This window comes from Eleutherodactylus coqui, chromosome 6, assembly GCF_035609145.1.
Source record: "Eleutherodactylus coqui strain aEleCoq1 chromosome 6, aEleCoq1.hap1, whole genome shotgun sequence".
Classification (NCBI taxonomy): Eukaryota; Metazoa; Chordata; class Amphibia; order Anura; family Eleutherodactylidae; genus Eleutherodactylus; species Eleutherodactylus coqui.
This window is the reverse complement of record NC_089842.1, coordinates 187,975,898-188,002,467: the sequence shown is the minus strand read 5'-3', so window position 1 is coordinate 188,002,467 and position 26,570 is coordinate 187,975,898.

Genomic DNA, 26,570 nt, shown 5'->3' with positions numbered 1-26,570 from the left:
CGGTTTTCAGGTAAAACGTGCTTTCCTTTCTTTTTTATCAATCCATGCATAATATTTCTGCCTTGTTACTGTTATTATTTCCTCTTGTACTGCTCTTTTGTGTATCCTGGCTTATTTCTTCTATCATGCTACTGACCCCCACTGGCAAAACCAAGAAAATGCTATCTCCTGCCATCATAGGACCACTTATTGCCAGGAAAGGATACACAAGCTCCAAGCCGACTCTAGGACCTGATAAAAGGGCTACTCCGCAAAAGACTAAAAAAAATTATTTAACCCCTTCCCGCTGCAGCCATTTTTCCTTTTTTCATCCCCTGCTCAATTTTTCCATACGCGTAGCCGTATGAGGGCTTCTTTCTTGCGAGACAAGTTGTAATTTTCTCATGGTACCATCCTATGTACCATACCATGTACTGAAAAATGATGAAACTATTTTCAGTGGGGAGGAAAAAACACAGTTTTGCCATTGTTTTATGAGTTTCCTTTTCACAACGTTCGCTGGGCAGGTAAAATGAAATGCTACAATTATTCCACGGGTCAGTCCGATTACAGCTATACCATTTTTAGAGACTGCATGCGTCACCTTGGCTTGCAGAATGGGGGTGCCGTAGGACTCGGTAAGGTCAGACGCTTCAAGTTAGAGAAAGCAGTGCTAAACATCTGCTGGGCTCTGTGGCGTGAGCCTGTAATCCCAGCTCCTTGGGAGGCTGAGGCTGGTGGATCACTTGAGTCCAGGAGTTCTGGTCTGTCCTGTGCTATGTTGATCGGGTGTCCACACTAAGTTTGGTATCAATATGGTGACTCTGGGGGAGCTTGGAGCCACCAGGTTGTCCTAAGGAGGGGTGAACCGGCCCAGGTCGGAAACAGAGCAGGTCAAAACCCCTGTGCCTATCAGTAGTGGGATTGCGCCTGTGAGTAGGCAGTGTAGAGCAGCCTGGACAACACAGCAAGACATAGTCTTTTTGTTCCTGCAAGAGATGTACGTTTTTCAGGTAAAACGTGCTTTCCTTTCTTTTTTATCAATCCATGCATAATATTTCTGCCTTGTTACTGTTATTATTTCCTCTTGTACTGCTCTTTTGTGTATCCTGGCTTATTTCTTCTATCATGCTACTGTACTCCACTGGCAAAACCAAGAAAATGCTATCTCCTGCCATCATAGGACCACTTATTGCCAGGAGAGGATACACAAGCTCCAAGCCGACTCTAGGACCTGATAAAAGGGCTACTCCGCAAAAGACTTAAAAAAATTATTTAACCCCTTCCCGCTGCAGCCATTTTTCCTTTTTTCATCCCCTGCTCAATTTTTCCATACGCGTAGCCGTATGAGGGCTTCTTTCTTGCGAGACAAGTTGTAATTTTCTCATGGTACCATCTTATGTACCATACCATGTACTGAAAAATGATGAAACTATTTTCAGTGGGGAGGAAAAAACACAATTTTGCCATTGTTTTATGAGTTTCCTTTTCACAACGTTCGCTGGGCAGGTAAAATGAAATGCTACAATTATTCCACGGGTCAGTCCGATTACAGCTATACCATTTTTAGAGACTGGGGGCATCAGCCTGACTGACGCTCCCTTACCAACTAATAACAAAAACTTACCGACAACTTCTTTAGTGTCAAATGTGGGGTAGGCCACAGCTTTATTAAAGATTTAACCTTTACTACCTATTATTCCTAACTCGCTAACCCTTCCCATGCTCCAACCCGCTTAACTTAACTGAATTCAACTTTAACAGTTCCACTGGACGTTTGTAAGCCCGCTTTCCTTGGGCTTGTAAACCTTCCTTCAAACCAGCATGGAAAGTTCAGGCAAAACCCAGCTGTGACGACTTCCAACAACTAAAGTCTTATAAAGTCTCTCCTCGCCCAATCCCCCGGGCGGGTGGGTGGGTGTCTTGCACGGCTCCGTCTTCTCTCTTCACTTGCTTCTCACTTCTGTTCCTCTTCCTTTCTTCTTCCCCCCTTCCGTTCTAAGCTCCCCCCCCTTTCTATCTCGCTATTACCCTAAAGCTCCGCCCCCAGTCCCCTGCAGCCGCGTTACTCACTGTGCTGCCTAAGAGACTGGGGGCATCAGCCTGACTGACGCTCCCTTACCAACTAATAACAAAAACTTACCGACAACTTCTTTAGTGTCAAATGTGGGGTAGGCCACAGCTTTATTAAAGATTTAACCTTTACTACCTATTATTCCTAACTCGCTAACCCTTCCCATGCTCCAACCCGCTTAACTTAACTGAATTCAACTTTAACAGTTCCACTGGACGTTTGTAAGCCCGCTTTCCTTGGGCTTGTAAACCTTCCTTCAAACCAGCATGGAAAGTTCAGGCCACGCGGCATGCGCCGTAACCTTCACGGCGCATTCCGCCCCACCCCACGAACCAGAGCTAGCGCAGCCTCGACTCCATCCTGCAGTCCTGACAAGAAAGTGTCCAAACCGACTTCGTTCAGGTGTACCCCGTCATTCCTCAGTGCACCTCTCTCTCTGTCCTCCAACTCCCAATGTCGTATAGCAATCCCCCCCAGGGAATGCACAAATTTCGAAACCCTTTGGTTGATCACCTTCCGGACATTCTCAATTGCTTCAGGGCTTTTTGCCCCCCTCCAACGTCTCCTGCCGATAATATCCGACCAGACCAGCACGGACTCTTGAAAACACTCCCTAAAACGGAGCATGTCCTGTTTTATTAGGACGAGTAAATCGCCCAACTTTACTTTTCCTAGGTCGTTCCCCCCGGCGTGCACGACCAGAATGACTCGCCGGGGGGGTCCACCTGCTGATTTCCACCTGCAGGCCTCGAACTCCATACCAGTTGACCACCGTGTCCGTCAAATCCCAGGCTCCTTCCTAGTGGCCGAGTTGCTGCCCTCTTTTCGGCCCAATACACAAATGAGTGACCGACAATCCATATTTTCCACGGTTCCGCAGCTGAAAAATAGAAACAAAGAAAACAGAACCCATACCGGCCAACCGAAACGAATTAACCAAAAAGACAGAAAACCTCGCAACTCCTAATTCTTATAATACTAGGTCTGGTCTGATGTATGATTTATAGGCCTGCGACTTCCATCTGCCCAGACGTTTCACGTCCTCCTCCTTCATACCATGTGCGTCTGCCATGGTTGCCGCCCCTATTCTAAAAGAATGCGTACCGAATTCGGACGCATTCAGACCTGCCGCGCGTAGGGCTGAACGAAAAACCGCCGAAAATTGGAACCGGGTGAGGGGTATGCCCGACGCATGGACAAAAAATTGGTCACAGATGTTACGCGAGCTCATATACTCACGTACCGTGGCTACCGGGCACCACTTGGAGCCAAGGCTGTTAATCGCTAACCACTCGCCTCTGCCATACATGTCTGTTTTGGATTTTCTAATGCATACCCGCAAAGACTCTCCCGAGGGGATAACGTCGTTGTGGCGAAGGCCGCCCGGCTTGTTTTTACTAGCCGGGACCAACTCACCGATGCGCAATGCCGCGAAAAACGCCATCGAAAAAGCTGCCCTGAAAAGCAACGCTTCCGAGCTATTGTCGCAAACACTTTCTAAAAGTTCTAAAAGCCTTACTAACAAGGAAAACGTAATCGGCCGTCGCTTGTCAACGCGCGTCTTCTCCTTTTTCCAGCCGCGAATTACTTGGCGGAACATAAAATCCTTCGTGACATCCGCCTTGCCGTGTAGTTTTAATAAAAACGCTACGCCGGCTAAGTGCTTTTTTGCTACACCGACGGACCGCCGTTTTTTCCGCAAAGCTGCCAGCATATCCAGCGTCGCCGCCCGCGCCTTCTCGCCGTCGGCGACGGAACCGCCTGACAATGAAAGCCAATGTAACCAAATAGAATTATAACTGTTCCACGTCGCACGCGTAACCGATGTCTCCACCAGCTTCAGTAATTCTGCTCTACCAGCTTCCATAAGTGAGGGGGGCATCGTGCCCCCTCGGCCTCCGCCTGGGGATGACGGTCCCTGAACGCCTCCATCTGAAAACGAGAGAGTGCGTCAGCCGCCCCATTGTCACGACCCGGAACATGCCTGGCTCGCAAGTAGATATTGCTTTGTAGGCATTTCAAAACCACGTATCTCAACAACGCCAACACGGGTGGGGAAGCCGATGTCTGCTTATTGATAACATGTACCACTGCCGCATTATCTGACCAGAAACAGACCTTGCGGTCCTGAAACTCCGAGATCCATAATTCCAAAGCTACCACCACGGGAAAAAACTCCAACAGTGTCACGTTTTTGGTCCACTTTCTAAGCAACCAACTCTGGGGCCAGGGTTCCCGGCACCAATGGTTATTGAAAATGACCCCAAAACCTCCTGATCCCGCAGCGTCCGCAAACAGGCATATGTCGCTGCCGGTCACCTCCTCCTTAGGGCATATCACCTGCCCGTTGAAGGATTGCAAAAACACCTTCCAGATATGTAAATCAGCTCTCATCCCCTGAGTCACCCGCACGAAATGGTGAGGCTCCCGAATTCCCGTCATGGCTAAAGTTAGCCTTCTCGAGAAGACCCGCCCCATGGGGATAACTTTACAGGCAAAGTTAAGCAGGCCTGCCAGCCTCTGTATCTGGCGCAGGATGACCTTCCTGCAGCTGGACACTTCATTGACCACCTGGGTCAGCCTTGCTACTTTCTCCACTGGTAGCCTGAAAACCATATCCTCGGAGTCGATCTCGATCCCGAGGAAGGTGATCCGTGTTAATGGGCCCACCGTTTTTTCCTCTGATAACGGGACCCCCACCCGACGCATGAGAGACTGGAAGGTTTTTAGCAAAATTGCGCAATCGGCTGATTTTTCCGAGCCCACAAACAAAAAATCATCTAAATAATGTATCACCGATGAGATGCCCGTCTCATGCTTGAGTAACCACTCCAGGAAAGAACTAAACAATTCGAAATAATAACACGAAATCGAGCATCCCATCGGCAGACACATGTCTATAAAAAATTGATTCTCGACACGGCACCCCAGAAGGTGAAAACATTCGGGATGTACCGGTAACAACCGGAAAGCGGACTCAATGTCCGTCTTTGCCAGCCGAGCTCGCTTGCCCGCCGCCCTAACCAAACGCACCGCGCAATCAAAAGACGTATACGTCACCGCCGCCTGATCTTTCGATATGCCGTCGTTAACCGAGTCACCGGCGGGGAAAGAAAGGTGATGAATTAAACGGAACTTACTGGTTTCCTTCTTAGGTACTAAACCCAAGGGGGAAACCCGCAAATTGGTAAAGGGCGGTGTTCCGAAAGGGCCGGCCATGCGGCCCAGCTCCACTTCTTTTATCAATTTTTCTTTGACCAAGCTAATATTATCTAACGCCGATTTTAAATTCGGGGAAAACATAGATGCGGGAGAAAAAACAAACGGAATCACGAAACCCTCGGAAAAACCGTCCTTAAGCATTTTTGCCGTCTGCTTCCTGTGGTAAATGTCTAACCACGGATGCAGGACCCGACTTTTCACTGGTGTTCGGTGCTCCACCGGCACCACCCACTGTGGCAGACGCTCTTTGTTTTTTAAAGCAGCGAACTGCTGCGTGCTGGCCACCGCAAACCGAGCATTCATGTCGGAATTTGCAGGTGGCGTGAAATCGGCAATGGCCCTCGTTATAGAGCCAACATGTGCCGTTCGGTCTCTGTGATGCCGCGGGGGGGCTGTTGCCCGCCTCCCGCGGCTCCCGTTGGAAAGGACGCTCTGGCGGGCCGTTGTGCTAGGATCAGCTGGATCCACACGTCAGTCGCTTTTGTGGCCCAGCTTATGTGACTCGTTCCGGATACGCGCCTGCGGAAATCCTCATCATAGCGCCACCAAGCTGACCCACCATGCAGCTTGTAGGCGCTGTATATAGTATTTAAATAGACCATCAACTCTGGTCCTTTACTCGGCTGATGCTGACACACCACATGAGCCAAAACCATATACGTTTGAAGCCAATTGCCGAACGTCTTGGCAATCTTTGGCTTCTTTTCTGTTCCACGTTCGGACAACCGTTCCTTGTCCACCATAACGTGGTCCACCGACAATAAGGACCAAATATCCACATATAAACCTTTTTTGATCCTTTCCGTAACATCCTCAGCCAAACCTACCCCTAGCGGGGCAACACCGCAGAACATTGAATCTGCATATTTTAAACCGTCCGTTGGGTCACCATCTGTACACAACGTTGAGCTTCCAGACACATTACTCACAGGCGGGCCTCTGCCCCCCGGTGAACCACCGGATCCTGCAAGCCCTTCTTGCGGATCCACCTTGCTCAACAATGACTTCAACACCGTAACCAAATCTTGTTTCTCCGCGCCCTTCGCGGGATCCATCACATTACACCAAGCATTTTGTAATGATAACTCACCAGCTCGACCGACCTCCGGCAACGCCAAGGGTGATGTCCCAGCTGTATCCCTCCTCCGGATCCTGTGGTCTGGCGTGGGCTGACGACTGTCCTTTTGCGTAGCCTCCTGCGCCCTCTGCCGATGGGCCAAACCAGGCTGGTGTCCGCACGACCGTCCATGCGAGTGGCCTTGACTTCTGTAACTCCTGTAGCCTCTTGAACTTTGTTTCGCTTGTACATTGAGCAGATGCCGATGTTCTTCTGAGTCCCGTCTATCTTCTTCTGAGCTGCTCCTATCTATTCTGCTGTCTCCTCTTGCCCTGCCGCTGCTGCTACTTGAAGCGCTGCTCGCCTGCTCTAGCTGGCCCGAACGCCTGGCTTCTTGTCTTATCGCCCTGGCTCTGTCCCTGCGCCTACGCCTAGCGCCCTGCCCTTGGCGGCCACTGCTAGCGTAATTGCCTGATACTTGGGATGAATAACCCAACGTTTCTTGCAGCCTTGGGTCGAGGTATCTCGGGTTAATGAAACACCGATGCTGCATGCCCGTAGCGGGTGGCTGCACTAATGAAGTGTGTCTGCTTGGCCTCTGGGTGGTGTATACCCCCCTTTGCTGTCCCGGATATAGGGAAGCCTCCGGTCTATTACCGCCATAGTAAGATGGCATACTGTGGCTATGACCCGGTTGGATAGCTGCATGTGGGCTCGGGGTCGGGCTACGTGACCCCTCAAACCGGCTACCCCTCCCTCGTTGTGCCCTTCCTGGGCTTAAAATGGCAGGGCTTGGGCTGCTAACGGGGCTGCTAGCGGGGCTGCTGGTGGGGGTGCTACAGGTGGCTGCTGCTCGCGGGATGTTCCCCCTCTTACTTGGCCCCCTGCCTTTCTGTTGCCTACCTTCTGCCGCGCTGCGCTCTGGCTGCGATGCTCTGTGGTGCTGGCGGGGTACGTGCCCTTCCCGCGTGTTCCCTCTCTCCTCCGTCTGGATCCTGGCCGCACCACTCCTCGTCTGTGCTGTTTTGCGCGCCAGCGCGCGCTGCCCTGTTGCGATGGGTGCTGCTGCCGCTGCTGTAGCACATGGCTGAGCTTCTCCTCTTCTGCTCCCGCTCGCCGGCGGTGAGCGCTGCCTCGTGGTGGGCCGTTTTCCCGCCAACCGTTTTGAACCCGGCGCCATCTTGCTTCCGGTTTTTGCGGCGGCCGCCGCTTCGTCTTCTCCCCTGCTGTTCCTCAGTCCGCGTTGCTTGTTCGCCGGGCTCGGGCTGAGCCTCGCTGGCGGCTGCTTTCTTCGCTGCGGTCTTCCCCGCAGCTGCTCCTCTCCTTCCGGCGGCGCCTCGCTGGCTCCACTCTGTTGCGTCCCGGATCCCTCCGGCTCCGCCGCTCCCGCGGCCGTCCTGCAGCTCAGCAGCAATTCCTCCAGCCAGCCGGTGCCGTCCTGGCTAACCGCCTCCTTGATTTGCGCCCGCAGGTCCTCCATTTTCTTTTCTTCTTGTCTTCTCACCGGACTCCTCTTCTCTTCTTCTCCCGACGTCTCCGGTCCTCAGTAGTAAGTTTCTTGTTCTTCTTCTTTAAACTACTCCTCCGCTCCGCTTGCTCTGATTTCCAAAATTTGTAATCCAAAGTTGTAATCCACGTGTCTTCTTCGCTGGTTTGCAAAAAATCTTTTAATCCAGGCAATTGTAATCCACGTGTCTTCTGTCTTGCACGGCTCCGTCTTCTCTCTTCACTTGCTTCTCACTTCTGTTCCTCTTCCTTTCTTCTTCCCCCCTTCCGTTCTAAGCTCCTCCCCCTTTCTATCTCGCTATTACCCTAAAGCTCCGCCCCCAGTCCCCTGCAGCCGCGTTACTCACTGTGCTGCCTAAGAGACTGCATGCGTCACCTTGGCTTGCAGAATGGGGGTGCCATAGGACTCGGTAAGGTCAGACGCTTCAAGTTAGAGAAAGCAGTGCTAAACATCTGCTGGGCTCTGTGGTGTGAGCCTGTAATCCCAGCTCCTTGGGAGGCTGAGTCTGGTGGATCACTTGAGTCCAGGAGTTCTGGTCTGTCCTGTGCTATGTTGATCAGGTGTCCACACTAAGTTCAGTATCAATATGGTGACTCTGGGGGAGCTTGGAGCCACCAGGTTGTCCTAAGGAGGGGTGAACCAGCCCAGGTTGGGAACAGCGCAGGTCAAAACCCCCGTGCTGATCAGTAGTGGGATTGCGCCTGTGAGTAGGCAGTGTAGAGCAGCCTGGACAACACAGAGAGACGTAGTCTTTTTGTTCCTGCAGGAGATGTACGGTTTTCAGGTAAAACATGCTTTCCTTTCTTTTTTATCAATCCATGCATAATATTTCTGCCTTGTTACTGTTATTATTTCCTCTTGTACTGCTCTTTTGTGTATCCTGGCTTATTTCTTCTATCATGCTACTGACCCCCACTGGCAAAACCAAGAAAATGCTATCTCCTGCCATCATAGGACCACTTATTGCCAGGAGAGGATACACAAGCTCCAAGCCGACTCTAGGACCTGATGAAAGGGCTACTCCGCAAAAGACTTAAAAAAATTATTTAACCCCTTCCCGCTGCAGCCATTTTTCCTTTTTTCATCCCCTGCTCAATTTTTCCATACGCGTTGTCGTATGAGGGCTTCTTTCTTGCGAGACAAGTTGTAATTTTCTCATGGTACCATCTTATGTACCATACCATGTACTGAAAAATGATGAAACTATTTTCAGTGGGGAGGAAAAAACACAATTTTGCCATTGTTTTATGAGTTTCCTTTTCACAACGTTCGCTGGGCAGGTAAAATGAAATGCTACAATTTTTCCACGGGTCAGTCCGATTACAGCTATACCATTTTTAGAGACTGCATGCGTCACCTTGGCTTGCAGAATGGGGGTGCCGTAGGACTCGGTAAGGTCAGACGCTTCAAGTTAGAGAAAGCAGTGCTAAATATCTGCTGGGCTCTGTGGTGTGAGCCTGTAATCCCAGCTCCTTGGGAGGCTGAGTAAAGTGGATCACTTGAGTTCAGGAGTTCTGGTCTGTCCTGTGCTATGTTGATCGGGTGTCCACACCAAGTTTGGTATCAATATGGTGTCTCTGGGGGAGCTTGGAGCCACCAGGTTGTCCTAAGGAGGGGTGAACCGGCCCAGGTCAGAAACAGAGCAGGTCAAAACCCCCGTGCTGATCAGTAGTGGGATTGCGCCTGTGAGTAGCCAGTGTAGAGCAGCCTGGACAACACAGCGAGACGTGCTCTTTTTGTTCCTGCAAGAGATGTACGGTTTTCAGGTAAAACATGCTTTCCTTTCTATTTTATCAATCCATGCATACTATTTCTGCCTTGTTACTGTTATTATTTCTTCTTGTACTGCTCTTTTGTGTATCCTGGCTTATTTCTTCTATCATGCTACTGACCCCCACTGGCAAAACCAAGAAAATGCTATCTCCTGCCATCATAGGACCACTTATTGCCAGGAGAGGATACACAAGCTCCAAGCCGACTCTAGGACCTGATGAAAGGGCTACTCCGCAAAAGATTTAAAAAAATTATTTAACCCCTTCCCGCTGCAGCCATTTTTCCTTTTTTCATCCCCTGCTCAATTTTTCCATACGTGTAGCCGTATGAGGGCTTCTTTCTTGCGAGACAAGTTGTAATTTTCTCATGGTACCATCTTATGTACCATACCATGTACTGAAAAATGATGAAACTATTTTCAGTGGGGAGGAAAAAACACAATTTTGCCATTGTTTTATGAGTTTCCTTTTCACAACGTTCGCTGGGCAGGTAAAATGAAATGCTACAATTATTCCACGGGTCAGTCCGATTACAGCTATACCATTTTTAGAGACTGCATGCGCCACCTTGGCTTGCAGAATGGGGGTGCCGTAGGACTCGGTGAGGTCAGACGCTTCAAGTTAGAGAAAGCAGTGCTAAACATCTGCTGGGCTCTGTGGTGTGAGCCTGTAATCCCAGCTCCTTGGGAGGCTGAGGCTGGTGGATCACTTGAGTCCAGGAGTTCTGGTCTGTTCTGTGTTATGTTGATCGGCTGTCCACACTAAGTTTGGTATCAATATGGTGACTCTGGGGGAGCTTGGAGCCACCAGGTTGTCCTAAGGAGGGGTGAACCAGCCCAGGTTGGAAATAGAGCAGGTCAAAACCCCCGTGCTGATCAGTAGTGGGATTGCACCTGTGAGTAGCCAGTGTAGAGGAGCCTGGACAACACAGCGAGACATAGTCTCTTTGTTCCTGCAAGAGATGTACGGTTTTCAGGTAAAACGTGCTTTCCTTTCTTTTTTATCAATCCATGCATAATATTTCTGCCTTGTTACTGTTATTATTTCCTCTTGTACTGCTCTTTTGTGTATCCTGGCTTATTTCTTCTATCATGCTACTGTACCCCACTGGCAAAACCAAGAAAATGCTATCTCCTGCCATCATAGGACCACTTATTGCCAGGAGAGGATACACAAGCTCCAAGCCGACTCTAGGACCTGATAAAAGGGCTACTCCGCAAAAGACTTAAAAAAATTATTTAACCCCTTCCCGCTGCAGCCATTTTTCCTTTTTTCATCCCCTGCTCAATTTTTCCATACGCGTAGCCGTATGAGGGCTTCTTTCTTGCGAGACAAGTTGTAATTTTCTCATGGTACCATCTTATGTACCATACCATGTACTGAAAAATGATGAAACTATTTTCAGTGGGGAGGAAAAAACACAATTTTGCCATTGTTTTATGAGTTTCCTTTTCACAACGTTCGCTGGGCAGGTAAAATGAAATGCTACAATTATTCCACGGGTCAGTCCGATTACAGCTATACCATTTTTAGAGACTGCATGCGTCACCTTGGCTTGCAGAATGGGGGTGCCGTAGGACTCGGTAAGGTCAGACGCTTCAAGTTAGAGAAAGCAGTGCTAAACATCTGCTACGCTCTGTGGTGTGAGCCTGTAATCCCAGCTCCTTGGAAGGCTGATGGTGGGTGGATCACTTGAGTCCAGGAGTTCTGGTCTGTCCTGTGCTATGTTGATCGGGTGTCCACACTAAGTTCGGTATCAATATGGTGACTCTGGGGGAGCTTGGAGCCACCAGGTTGTCCTAAGGAGAGGTGAACCGGCCCAGGTCAGAAACAGAGCAGGTCAAAACCCCCGTGCTGATCAGTAGTGGGATTGCGCCTGTGAGTAGCCAGTGTAGAGCAGCCTGGACAACACAGCGAGACATAGTCTTTTTGTTCCTGCAAGAGATGTACGGTTTTCAGGTAAAACGTGCTTTCCTTTCTTTTTTATCAATCCATGCATAATATTTCTGCCTTGTTACTGTTATTATTTCCTCTTGTACTGCTCTTTTGTGTATCCTGGCTTATTTCTTCTATCATGCTACTGACCCCCACTGGCAAAACCAAGAAAATGCTATCTCCTGCCATCATAGGACCACTGATTGCCAGGAGAGGATACACAAGCTCCAAGCAGACTCTAGGACCTGATAAAAGGGCTACTCCGCAAAAGACTTAAAAAAATTATTTAACCCCTTCCCGCTGCAGCCATTTTTCCTTTTTTCATCCCCTGCTCAATTTTTCCATACGCGTAGCCGTATGAGGGCTTCTTTCTCGCGAGACAAGTTGTAATTTTCTCATGGTACCATCTTATGTACCATACCATGTACTGAAAAATGATGAAACTATTTTCAGTGGGGAGGAAAAAACACAATTTTGCCATTGTTTTATGTTTCCTTTTCACAACGTTCGCTGGGCAGGTAAAATGAAATGCTACAATTATTCCATGGGTCAGTCCGATTACAGCTATACCATTTTTAGAGACTGCATGCGTCACCTTGGCTTGCAGAATGGGGGTGCCGTAGGACTCGGTAAGGTCAGACGCTTCAAGTTAGAGAAAGCAGTGCTAAACATCTGCTGGGCTCTGTGGCGTGAGCCTGTAATCCCAGCTCCTTGGAAGGCTGAGTCTGGTGGATCACTTGAGTCCAGGAGTTCTGATCTGTCCTGTGCTATGTTGATCGGGTGTCCACACTAAGTTCGGTATCAATATGGTTACTCTGGGGGAGTTTGTAGCCACCAGGTTGTCTTAAGGAGGGGTGAACCGGCCCAGGTCAGAAACAGAGCAGGTCAAAACCCCCGTGCTGATCAGTAGTGGGATTGCGCCTGTGAGTAGGCAGTGTAGAGCAGCCTGGACAACACAGCGAGACGTAGTCTTTTTGTTCCTGCAAGAGATGTACGGTTTTCAGGTAAAACATGCTTTCCTTTCTTTTTTATCAATCCATGCATAATATTTCTGCCTTGTTACTGTTATTATTTCCTCTTGTACTGCTCTTTTGTGTATCCTGGCTTATTTCTTCTATCATGCTACTGTACCCCACTGGCAAAACCAAGAAAATGCTATCTCCTGCCATCATAGGACCACTTATTGCCAGGAGAGGATACACAAGCTCCAAGCCGACTCTAGGACCTGATAAAAGGGCTACTCCGCAAAAGACTTTAAAAAATTATTTAACCCCTTCCCGCTGCAGCCATTTTTCCTTTTTTCATCCCCTGCTCAATTTTTCCATACGCGTAGCCGTATGAGGGCTTCTTTCTTGCGAGACAAGTTGTAATTTTCTCATGGTACCATCTTATGTACCATACCATGTACTGAAAAATGATGAAACTATTTTCAGTGGGGAGGAAAAAACACAATTTTGCCATTGTTTTATGAGTTTCCTTCTCACAACGTTCGCTGGGCAGGTAAAATGAAATGCTACAATTATTCCACGGGTCAGTCCGATTACAGCTATACCATTTTTAGAGACTGCATGCGTCACCTTGGCTTGCAGAATGGGGGTGCCGTAGGACTCGGTAAGGTCAGACGCTTCAAGTTAGAGAAAGCAGTACTAAACATCTGCTGGGCTCTGTGGTGTGAGCCTGTAATCCCAGCTCCTTGGGAGGCTGAGTAGGGTGGATCACTTGAGTCCAGGAGTTCTGGTCTGTCCTGTGCTATGTTGATCAGGTGTCCACACCAAGTTCAGTATCAATATGGTGTCTCTGGGGGAGCTTGGAGCCACCAGGTTGTCCTAAGGAGGGGTGAATCAGCCCAGGTCAGAAACAGAGCAGGTCAAAACCCCCGTGCTGATCAGTAGTGGGATTGCGCCTGTGAGTAGCCAGTGTAGAGCAGCCTGGACAACACAGCGAGACGTGCTCTTTTTGTTCCTGCAAGAGATGTACGGTTTTCAGGTAAAACATGCTTTCCTTTCTATTTTATCAATCCATGCATAATATTTCTGCCTTGTTACTGTTATTATTTCCTCTTGTACTGCTCTTTTGTGTATCCTGGCTTATTTCTTCTATCATGCTACTGTACCCCACTGGCAAAACCAAGAAAATGCTATCTCCTGCCATCATAGGACCACTTATTGCCAGGAGAGGATACACAAGCTCCAAGCCGACTCTAGGACCTGATAAAAGGGCTACTCCGCAAAAGACTTAAAAAAATTATTTAACCCCTTCCCGCTGCAGCCATTTTTCCTTTTTTCATCCCCTGCTCAATTTTTCCATACGCGTAGCCGTATGAGGGCTTCTTTCTTGCGAGACAAGTTGTAATTTTCTCATGGTACCATCTTATGTACCATACCATGTACTGAAAAATGATGAAACTATTTTCAGTGGGGAGGAAAAAACACAATTTTGCCATTGTTTTATGAGTTTCCTTTTCACAACGTTCGCTGGGCAGGTAAAATGAAATGCTACAATTATTCCACGGGTCAGTCCGATTACAGCTATACCATTTTTAGAGACTGCATGTGTCACCTTGGCTTGCAGAATGGGGGTGCCGTAGGACTCGGTAAGGTCAGACGCTTCAAGTTAGAGAAAGCAGTGCTAAACATCTGCTACGCTCTGTGGTGTGAGCCTGTAATCCCAGCTCCTTGGAAGGCTGATGGTGGGTGGATCACTTGAGTCCAGGAGTTCTGGTCTGTCCTGTGCTATGTTGATCGGGTGTCCACACTAAGTTCGGTATCAATATGGTGACTCTGGGGGAGCTTGGAGCCACCAGGTTGTCCTAAGGAGAGGTGAACCGGCCCAGGTCAGAAACAGAGCAGGTCAAAACCCCCGTGCTGATCAGTAGTGGGATTGCGCCTGTGAGTAGCCAGTGTAGAGCAGCCTGGACAACACAGCGAGACATAGTCTTTTTGTTCCTGCAAGAGATGTACGGTTTTCAGGTAAAACGTGCTTTCCTTTCTTTTTTATCAATCCATGCATAATATTTCTGCCTTGTTACTGTTATTATTTCCTCTTGTACTGCTCTTTTGTGTATCCTGGCTTATTTCTTCTATCATGCTACTGACCCCCACTGGCAAAACCAAGAAAATGCTATCTCCTGCCATCATAGGACCACTGATTGCCAGGAGAGGATACACAAGCTCCAAGCAGACTCTAGGACCTGATAAAAGGGCTACTCCGCAAAAGACTTAAAAAAATTATTTAACCCCTTCCCGCTGCAGCCATTTTTCCTTTTTTCATCCCCTGCTCAATTTTTCCATACGCGTAGCCGTATGAGGGCTTCTTTCTCGCGAGACAAGTTGTAATTTTCTCATGGTACCATCTTATGTACCATACCATGTACTGAAAAATGATGAAACTATTTTCAGTGGGGAGGAAAAAACACAATTTTGCCATTGTTTTATGAGTTTCCTTTTCACAACGTTCGCTGGGCAGGTAAAATGAAATGCTACAATTATTCCACGGGTCAGTCCGATTACAGCTATACCATTTTTAGAGACTGCATGCGCCACCTTGGCTTGCAGAATGGGGGTGCCGTAGGACTCGGTGAGGTCAGACGCTTCAAGTTAGAGAAAGCAGTGCTAAACATCTGCTGGGCTCTGTGGTGTGAGCCTGTAATCCCAGCTCCTTGGGAGGCGGAGGCTGGTGGATCACTTGAGTCCAGGAGTTCTGGTCTGTTCTGTGCTATGTTGATCAGGTGTCCACACTAAGTTCGGTATCAATATGGTTACTCTGGGGGAGTTTGTAGCCACCAGGTTGTCTTAAGGAGGGGTGAAACGGCCCAGGTCGGAAACAGAGCAGGTCAAAACCCCCGTGCTGATCAGTAGTGGGATTGCGCCTGTGAGTAGCCAGTGTAGAGCAGCCTGGACAACACAGCGAGACGTAGTCTTTTTGTTCCTGCAAGAGATGTACGGTTTTCAGGTAAAACATGCTTTCCTTTCTTTTTTATCAATCCATGCATAATATTTCTGCCTTGTTACTGTTATTATTTCCTCTTGTACTGCTCTTTTGTGTATCCTGGCTTATTTCTTCTATCATGCTACTGACCCCCACTGGCAAAACCAAGAAAATGCTATCTCCTGCCATCATAGGACCACTTATTGCCAGGAGAGGATACACAAGCTCCAAGCCGACTCTAGGACCTGATAAAAGGGCTACTCCGCAAAAGACTTAAAAAAATTATTTAACCCCTTCCCGCTGCAGCCATTTTTCCTTTTTTCATCCCCTGCTCAATTTTTCCATACGCGTAGCCGTATGAGGGCTTCTTTCTTGCGAGACAAGTTGTAATTTTCTCATGGTACCATCTTATGTACCATACCATGTACTGAAAAATGATGAAACTATTTTCAGTGGGGAGGAAAAAACACAATTTTGCCATTGTTTTATGTTTCCTTTTCACAACGTTCGCTGGGCAGGTAAAATGAAATGCTACAATTATTCCACGGGTCAGTCCGATTACAGCTATACCATTTTTAGAGACTGCATGCGTCACCTTGGCTTGCAGAATGGGGGTGCCGTAGGACTCGGTAAGGTCAGACGCTTCAAGTTAGAGAAAGCAGTGCTAAACATCTGCTGGGCTCTGTGGCGTGAGCCTGTAATCCCAGCTCCTTGGAAGCCTGAGTCTGGTGGATCACTTGAGTCCAGGAGTTCTGATCTGTCCTGTGCTATGTTGATCGGGTGTCCACACTAAGTTCGGTATCAATATGGTTACTCTGGGGGAGTTTGTAGCCACCAGGTTGTCTTAAGGAGGGGTGAACCGGCCCAGGTCAGAAACAGAGCAGGTCAAAACCCCCGTGCTGATCAGTAGTGGGATTGCGCCTGTGAGTAGGCAGTGTAGAGCAGCCTGGACAACACAGCGAGACGTAGTCTTTTTGTTCCTGCAAGAGATGTACGGTTATCAGGTAAAACATGCTTTCCTTTCTTTTTTATCAATCCATGCATAATATTTCTGCCTTGTTACTGTTATTATTTCCTCTTGTACTGCTCTTTTGTGTATCCTGGCTTATTTCTTCTATCATGCTACTGTACCCCACTGGCAAAACCAAGAAAATGCTATCTCCTGCCATCATAGGACCACTTATTGCCAGGAGAGGATACACAAGCTCCAAGCCGACTCTAGGACCTGATAAAAGGGCTACTCCGCAAAAGACTTTAAAAAATTATTTAACCCCTTCCCGCTGCAGCCATTTTTCCTTTTTTCATCCCCTGCTCAATTTTTCCATACGCGTAGCCGTATGAGGGCTTCTTTCTTGCGAGACAAGTTGTAATTTTCTCATGGTACCATCTTATGTACCATACCATGTACTGAAAAATGATGAAACTATTTTCAGTGGGGAGGAAAAAACACAATTTTGCCATTGTTTTATGAGTTTCCTTCTCACAACGTTCGCTGGGCAGGTAAAATGAAATGCTACAATTATTCCACGGGTCAGTCCGATTACAGCTATACCATTTTTAGAGACTGCATGCGTCACCTTGGCTTGCAGAATGGGGGTGCCGTAGGACTCGGTAAGGTCAGACGCTTCAAGTTAGAGAAAGCAGTACTAAACATCTGCTGGGCTCTGTGGTGTGAGCCTGTAATCCCAGCTCCTTGGGAGGCGGAGGCTGGTGGATCACTTGAGTCCAGGAGTTCTGGTCTGTCCTGTGCTATGTTGATCAGGTGTCCACACCAAGTTCAGTATCAATATGGTGTCTCTGGGGGAGCTTGGAGCCACCAGGTTGTCCTAAGGAGGGGTGAATCAGCCCAGGTCAGAAACAGAGCAGGTCAAAACCCCCGTGCTGATCAGTAGTGGGATTGCGCCTGTGAGTAGCCAGTGTAGAGCAGCCTGGACAACACAGCGAGACGTGCTCTTTTTGTTCCTGCAAGAGATGTACGGTTTTCAGGTAAAACATGCTTTCCTTTCTATTTTATCAATCCATGCATAATATTTCTGCCTTGTTACTGTTATTATTTCCTCTTGTACTGCTCTTTTGTGTATCCTGGCTTATTTCTTCTATCATGCTACTGACCCCCACTGGCAAAACCAAGAAAATGCTATCTCCTGCCATCATAGGACCACTTATTGCCAGGAGAGGATACACAAGCTCCAAGCCGACTCTAGGACCTGATGAAAGGGCTACTCCGCAAAAGATTTAAAAAAATTATTTAACCCCTTCCCGCTGCAGCCATTTTTCCTTTTTTCATCCCCTGCTCAATTTTTCCATACGCGTAGTCGTATGAGGGCTTCTTTCTTGCGAGACAAGTTGTAATTTTCTCATGGTACCATCTTATGTACCATACCATGTACTGAAAAATGATGAAACTATTTTCAGTGGGGAGGAAAAAACACAATTTTGCCATTGTTTTATGAGTTTCCTTTTCACAACGTTCGCTGGGCAGGTAAAATGAAATGCTACAATTATTCCACGGGTCAGTCCGATTACAGCTATACCATTTTTAGAGACTGCATGCGTCACCTTGGCTTGCAGAATGGGGGTGCCGTAGGACTCGGTGAGGTCAGACGCTTCAAGTTAGAGAAAGCAGTGCTAAATATCTGCTGGGCTCTGTGGTGTGAGCCTGTAATCCCAGCTCCTTGGGAGGCGGAGGCTGGTGGATCACTTGAGTCCAGGAGTTCTGGTCTGTTCTGTGCTATGTTGATCGGGTGTCCACACTAAGTTCGGTATCAATATGGTTACTCTGGGGGAGTTTGTAGCCACCAGGTTGTCTTAAGGAGGGGTGAACCGGCCCAGGTCGGAAACAGAGCAGGTCAAAACCCCCGTGCTGATCAGTAGTGGGATTGCGCCTGTGAGTAGCCAGTGTAGAGCAGCCTGGACAACACAGCGAGACGTAGTCTTTTTGTTCCTGCAAGAGATGTACGGTTTTCAGGTAAAACATGCTTTCCTTTCTTTTTTATCAATCCATGCATAATATTTCTGCCTTGTTACTGTTATTATTTCCTCTTGTACTGCTCTTTTGTGTATCCTGGCTTATTTCTTCTATCATGCTACTGTACCCCACTGGCAAAACCAAGAAAATGCTATCTACTGCCATCATAGGACCACTTATTGCCAGGAGAGGATACACAAGCTCCAAGCCGACTCTAGGACCTGATAAAAGGGCTACTCCGCAAAAGACTTAAAAAAATTATTTAACCCCTTCCCGCTGCAGCCATTTTTCCTTTTTTCATCCCCTGCTCAATTTTTCCATACGCGTAGCCGTATGAGGGCTTCTTTCTTGCGAGACAAGTTGTAATTTTCTCATGGTACCATCTTATGTACCATACCATGTACTGAAAAATGATGAAACTATTTTCAGTGGGGAGGAAAAAACACAATTTTGCCATTGTTTTATGAGTTTCCTTTTCACAACGTTCGCTGGGCAGGTAAAATGAAATGCTACAATTATTCCACGGGTCAGTCCGATTACAGCTATACCATTTTTAGAGACTGCATGCACCACCTTGGCTTGCAGAATGGGGGTGCCGTAGGACTCGGTGAGGTCAGACGCTTCAAGTTAGAGAAAGCAGTGCTAAACATCTGCTGGGCTCTGTGGTGTGAGCCTGTAATCCCAGCTCCTTGGGAGGCGGAGGCTGGTGGATCACTTGAGTCCAGGAGTTTTGGTCTGTTCTGTGTTATGTTGATCGGCTGTCCACACTAAGTTTGGTATCAATATGGTGACTCTGGGGGAGCTTGGAGCCACCAGGTTGTCCTAAGGAGGGGTGAACCAGCCCAGGTTGGAAATAGAGCAGGTCAAAACCCCCGTGCTGATCAGTAGTGGGATTGCGCCTGTGAGTAGCCAGTGTAGAGCAGCCTGGACAACACAGCGAGACGTAGTCTTTTTGTTCCTGCAAGAGATGTACGGTTTTCAGGTAAAACATGCTTTCCTTTCTTTTTTATCAATCCATGCATAATATTTCTGCCTTGTTACTGTTATTATTTCCTCTTGTACTGCTCTTTTGTGTATCCTGGCTTATTTCTTCTATCATGCTACTGTACCCCACTGGCAAAACCAAGAAAATGCTATCTACTGCCATCATAGGACCACTTATTGCCAGGAGAGGATACACAAGCTCCAAGCCGACTCTAGGACCTGATAAAAGGGCTACTCCGCAAAAGACTTAAAAAAATTATTTAACCCCTTCCCGCTGCAGCCATTTTTCCTTTTTTCATCCCCTGCTCAATTTTTCCATACGCGTAGCCGTATGAGGGCTTCTTTCTTGCGAGACAAGTTGTAATTTTCTCATGGTACCATCTTATGTACCATACCATGTACTGAAAAATGATGAAACTATTTTCAGTGGGGAGGAAAAAACACAATTTTGCCATTGTTTTATGAGTTTCCTTTTCACAACGTTCGCTGGGCAGGTAAAATGAAATGCTACAATTATTCCACGGGTCAGTCCGATTACAGCTATACCATTTTTAGAGACTGCATGCGTCACCTTGGCTTGCAGAATGGGGGTGCCGTAGGACTCGGTAAGGTCAGACGCTTCAAGTTAGAGAAAGCAGTGCTAAACATCTGCTGGGCTCTGTGGCGTGAGCCTGTAATCCCAGCTCCTTGGGAGGCTGAGTAGGGTGGATCACTTGAGTCCAGGAGTTCTGGTCTGTCCTGTGCTATGTTGATCGGGTGTCCACACTAAGTTCGGTATCAATATGGTGTCTCTGGGGGAGCTTGGAGCCACCAGGTTGTCCTAAGGAGGGGTGAACCGGCCCAGGTTGGAAACAGAGCAGGTCAAAACCCCTGTGCTGATCAGTAGTGGGATTGCGCCTGTGAGTAGCCAGTGTAGAGCAGCCTGGACAACACAGCGAGACATAGTCTTTTTGTTCCTGCAAGAGATGTACGGTTTTCAGGTAAAACGTGCTTTCCTTTCTTTTTTATCAATCCATGCATAATATTTCTGCCTTGTTACTGTTATTATTTCCTCTTGTACTGCTCTTTTGTGTATCCTGGCTTATTTCTTCTATCATGCTACTGACCCCCACTGGCAAAACCAAGAAAATGCTATCTCCTGCCATCATAGGACCACTTATTGCCAGGAGAGGATACACAAGCTCCAAGCCGACTCTAGGACCTGATAAAAGGGCTACTCCGCAAAAGACTTAAAAAAATTATTTAACCCCTTCCCGCTGCAGCCATTTTTCCTTTTTTCATCCCCTGCTCAATTTTTCCATACGCGTAGTCGTATGAGGGCTTCTTTCTTGCGAGACAAGTTGTAATTTTCTCATGGTACCATCTTATGTACCATACCATGTACTGAAAAATGATGAAACTATTTTCAGTGGGGAGGAAAAAACACAATTTTGCCATTGTTTTATGAGTTTCCTTTTCACAACGTTCGCTGGGCAGGTAAAATGAAATGCTACAATTATTCCACGGGTCAGTCCGATTACAGCTATACCATTTTTAGAGACTGCATGCGTCACCTTGGCTTGCAGAATGGGGGTGCCGTAGGACTCGGTAAGGTCAGACGCTTCAAGTTAGAGAAAGCAGTGCTAAACATCTGCTGGGCTCTGTGGCGTGAGCCTGTAATCCCAGCTCCTTGGGAGGCTGAGTAGGGTGGATCACTTGAGTCCAGGAGTTCTGGTCTGTCCTGTGCTATGTTGATCAGGTGTCCACACTAAGTTCGGTATCAATATGGTGACTCTGGGGGAGCTTGGAGCCACCAGGTTGTCCTAAGGAGGGGTGAACCGGCCCAGGTCAGAAACAGAGCAGGTCAAAACCCCCATGCTGATCAGTAGTGGGATTGCGCCTGTGAGTAGGCAGTGTAGAGCAGCCTGGACAACACAGCGAGACATAGTCTTTTTGTTCCTGCAAGAGATGTACGGTTTTCAGGTAAAACGTGCTTTCCTTTCTTTTTTATCAATCCATGCATAATATTTCTGCCTTGTTACTGTTATTATTTCCTCTTGTACTGCTCTTTTGTGTATCCTGGCTTATTTCTTCTATCATGCTACTGACCCTCACTGGCAAAACCAAGAAAATGCTATCTCCTGCCATCATAGGACCACTTATTGCCAGGAGAGGATACACAAGCTCCAAGCCGACTCTAGGACCTGATAAAAGGGCTACTCCGCAAAAGACTTAAAAAAATTATTTAACCCCTTCCCGCTGCAGCCATTTTTCCTTTTTTCATCCCCTGCTCAATTTTTCCATACGCGTAGCCGTATGAGGGCTTCTTTCTTGCGAGACAAGTTGTAATTTTCTCATGGTACCATCTTATGTACCATACCATGTACTGAAAAATGATGAAACTATTTTCAGTGGGGAGGAAAAAACACAATTTTGCCATTGTTTTATGAGTTTCCTTTTCACAACGTTCGCTGGGCAGGTAAAATGAAATGCTACAATTATTCCACGGGTCAGTCCGATTACAGCTATACCATTTTTAGAGACTGCATGCACCACCTTGGCTTGCAGAATGGGGGTGCCGTAGGACTCGGTGAGGTCAGACGCTTCAAGTTAGAGAAAGCAGTGCTAAACATCTGCTGGGCTCTGTGGTGTGAGCCTGTAATCCCAGCTCCTTGGGAGGCTGAGGCTGGTGGATCACTTGAGTCCAGGAGTTCTGGTCTGTTCTGTGCTATGTTGATCGGCTGTCCACACTAAGTTTGGTATCAATATGGTGACTCTGGGGGAGCTTGGAGCCACCAGGTTGTCCTAAGGAGGGGTGAACCAGCCCAGGTTGGAAATAGAGCAGGTCAAAACCCCCGTGCTGATCAGTAGTGGGATTGCACCTGTGAGTAGGCAGTGTAGAGCAGCCTGGACAACACAGCGAGACATACCGGTAGTCTTTTTGTTCCTGCAAGAGATGTACGGTTTTCAGGTAAAACATGCTTTCCTTTCTTTTTTATCAATCCATGCATAATATTTCTGCCTTGTTACTGTTATTATTTCCTCTTGTACTGCTCTTTTGTGTATCCTGGCTTATTTCTTCTATCATGCTACTGACCCCCACTGGCAAAACCAAGAAAATGCTATCTCCTGCCATCATAGGACCACTTATTGCCAGGAGAGGATACACAAGCTCCAAGCCGACTCTAGGACCTGATGAAAGGGCTATTCCGCAAAAGACTTAAAAAAATTATTTAACCCCTTCCCGCTGCAGCCATTTTTCCTTTTTTCATCCCCTGCTCAATTTTTCCATACGCGTAGTCGTATGAGGGCTTCTTTCTTGCGAGACAAGTTGTAATTTTCTCATGGTACCATCTTATGTACCATACCATGTACTGAAAAATGAAGAAACTATTTTCAGTGGGGAGGAAAAAACACAATTTTGCCATGGTTTTATGAGTTTCCTTTTCACAACGTTCGCTGGGCAGGTAAAATGAAATGCTACAATTATTCCACGGGTCAGTCCGATTACAGGTATACCATTTTTAGAGACTGTATGCACCACCCTGGCTTGCAGAATGGGGGTGCCGTAGGACTCGGTGAGGTCAGATGCTTCAAGTTAGAGAAAGCAGTGCTAAACATCTGCTGGGCTCTGTGGCATGAGCCTGTAATCCCAGCTCCTTGGGAGGCTGAGGCTGGTGGATCACTTGAGTCCAGGAGTTCTGGTCTGTCCTGTGCTATGTTGATTGGGTGTCCACACTAAGTACGGTATCAATATGGTGACTCTGGGGGAGCTTGGAGCCACCAGGTTGTCCTAAGGAGGGGTGAACTGGCCCAGGTCGGAAACAGAGCAGGTCAAAACCCCTGTGCTGATCAGTAGTGGGATTGCGCCTGTGAGTAGGCAGTGTAGAGCAGCCTGGACAACACAGCGAGATATAGTCTTTTTGTTCCTGCAAGAGATGTACGGTTTTCAGGTAAAACATGCTTTCCTTTCTTTTTTATCAATCCATGCATAATATTTCTGCCTTGTTACTGTTATTATTTCCTCTTGTACTGCTCTTTTGTGTATCCTGGCTTATTTCTTCTATCATGCTACTGACCCCCACTGGCAAAACCAAGAAAATGCTATCTCCTGCCACCATAGGACCACTTATTGCCAGGAGAAGATACACAAGCTCTAAGCCGACTCTAGGACCTGATGAAAGGGCTTCTCCGCAAAAGACTTAAAAAAATTATTTAACCCCTTCCCGCTGCAGCCATTTTTCCTTTTTTCATCCCCTGCTCAATTTTTCCATACGTGTAGTCGTATGAGGGCTTCTTTCTTGCGAGACAAGTTGTAATTTTCTCATGGTACCATCTTATGTACCATACCATGTACTGAAAAATGATGAAAGTATTTTCAGTGGGGAGGATAAAACACAATTTTGCCATTGTTTTATGAGTTTCCTTTTCACAACGTTTGCTGGGCAGGTAAAATGAAATGCTACAATTATTCCACGGGTCAGTCCGATTACAGCTATACCATTTTTGAGACTGCATGCGTCACCTTGGCTTGCAGAATGGGGGTGCCGTAGGACTCGGTGAGGTCAGACGCTTCAAGTTAGAGAAAGCAGTGCTAAACATCTGCTGGGCTCTGTGGCGGTGAGCCTGTAATCCCAGCTCCTTGGGAGGCTGAGGCTGGTGGATCACTTGAGTCCAGGAGTTCTGGTCTGTCCTGTGCTATGTTGATCGGGTGTCCACACTAAGTTCGGTATCAATATGGTGACTCTGGGGGAGCTTCGAGCCACCAGGTTGTCCTAAGGAGGGGTGAACCAGCCCAGGTTGGAAACAGAGCAGGTCAAAACCCCCGTGCTGATCAGTAGTGGGATTGCGCCTGTGAGTAGCCAGTGTAGAGCAGCCTGGACAACACAGCGAGACATAGTCTTTTTGTTCCTGCAAGAGATGTACGGTTTTCAGGTAAAACGTGCTTTCCTTTCTTTTTTATCAATCCATGCATAATATTTCTGCCTTGTTACTGTTATTATTTCCTCTTGTACTGCTCTTTTGTGTATCCTGGCTTATTTCTTCTATCATGCTACTGACCCCCACTGGAAAACCAAGGAAATGCTATCTCCTGCCATCATAGGACCACTTATTGCCAGGAGAGGATACACAAGCTCCAAGCCGACTCTAGGACCTGATAAAAGGGCTACTCCGCAAAAGACTTAAAAAAATTATTTAACCGCTTCCTGCTGCAGCCATTTTTCCTTTTTTCATCCCCTGCTCAATTTTTCCATACACGTAGCCGTATGAGGGCTTCTTTCTTGCAAGACAAGTTGTAATTTTCTCATGGTACCATCTTATGTACCATACCATGTACTGAAAAATGATGAAACTATTTTCAGTGGGGAGGAAAAAACACAATTTTGCCATTGTTTTATGAGTTTCCTTTTCACAACGTTCGCTGGGCAGGTAAAATGAAATGCTACAATTATTCCACGGGTCAGTCCGATTACAGCTATACAATTTTTAGAGACTGCATGCGCCACCTTGGCTTGCAGAATGGGGGTGCCGTAGTACTCGGTGAGGTCAGATGCTTCAAGTTAGAGAAAGCAGTGCTAAACATCTGCTGGGCTCTGTGGCATGAGCCTGTAATCCCAGCTCCTTGGGAGGCTGAGGCTGGTGGATCACTTGAGTCCAGGAGTTCTGGTCTGTCCTGTGCTATGTTGATTGGGTGTCCACACTAAGTTTGGTATCAATATGGTGACTCTGGGGGAGCTTGGAGCCACCAGGTTGTCCTAAGGAGGGGTGAACCAGCCCAGGTTGGAAATAGAGCAGGTCAAAACCCCCGTGCTGATCAGTAGTGGGATTGCACCTGTGAGTAGCCAGTGTAGAGGAGCCTGGACAACACAGCGAGACATAGTCTTTTTGTTCCTGCAAGAGATGTACGGTTTTCAGGTAAAACGTGCTTTCCTTTCTTTTTTATCAATCCATGCATAATATTTCTGCCTTGTTACTGTTATTATTTCCTCTTGTACTGCTCTTTTGTGTATCCTGGCTTATTTCTTCTATCATGCTACTGACCCCCACTGGCAAAACCAAGAAAATGCTATCTCCTGCCATCATAGGACCACTTATTGCCAGGAGAGGATACACAAGCTCCAAGCCGACTCTAGGACCTGATAAAAGGGCTACTCCGCAAAAGACTTAAAAAAATTATTTAACCCCTTTCCGCTGCAGCCATTTTTCCTTTTTTCATCCCCTGCTCAATTTTTCCATACGCGTAGCCGTATGAGGGCTTCTTTCTTGCGAGACAAGTTGTAATTTTCTCATGGTACCATCTTATGTACCATACCATGTACTGAAAAATGATGAAACTATTTTCAGTGGGGAGGAAAAAACACAATTTTGCCATTGTTTTATGTTTCCTTTTCACAACGTTCGCTGGGCAGGTAAAATGAAATGCTACAATTATTCCACGGGTCAGTCCGATTACAGCTATACCATTTTTAGAGACTGCATGCGTCACCTTGGCTTGCAGAATGGGGGTGCCGTAGGACTCGGTAAGGTCAGACGCTTCAAGTTAGAGAAAGCAGTGCTAAACATCTGCTGGGCTCTGTGGCGTGAGCCTGTAATCCCAGCTCCTTGGGAGGCTGAGTCTGGTTCATCACCTGAGTCCAGGAGTTCTGGTCTGTCCTGTGCTATGTTGATCAGGTGTCAACACTAAGTTCGGTATCAATATGGTGACTCTGGGGGAGCTTGGAGCCACCAGGTTGTCCTAAGGAGGGGTGAACCAGCCCAGCTTGGAAACAGAGCAGGTCAAAATCTCCGTGCTGATCAGTAGTGGGATTGCGCCTGTGAGTAGGCAGTGTAGAGCAGCCTGGACAACACAGCGAGACATAGTCTTTTTGTTCCTGCAAGAGATGTACGGTTTTCAGGTAAAACATGCTTTCCTTTCTTTTTTATCAATCCATGCATAATATTTCTGCCTTGTTACTGTTATTATTTCCTCTTGTACTGCTCTTTTGTGTATCCTGGCTTATTTCTTCTATCATGCTACTGACCCCCACTGGCAAAACCAAGAAAATGCTATCTCCTGCCACCATAGGACAACTTATTGCCAGGAGAAGATACACAAGCTCTAAGCCGACTCTAGGACCTGATAAAAGGGCTTCTCCGCAAAAGACTTAAAAAAATTATTTAACCCC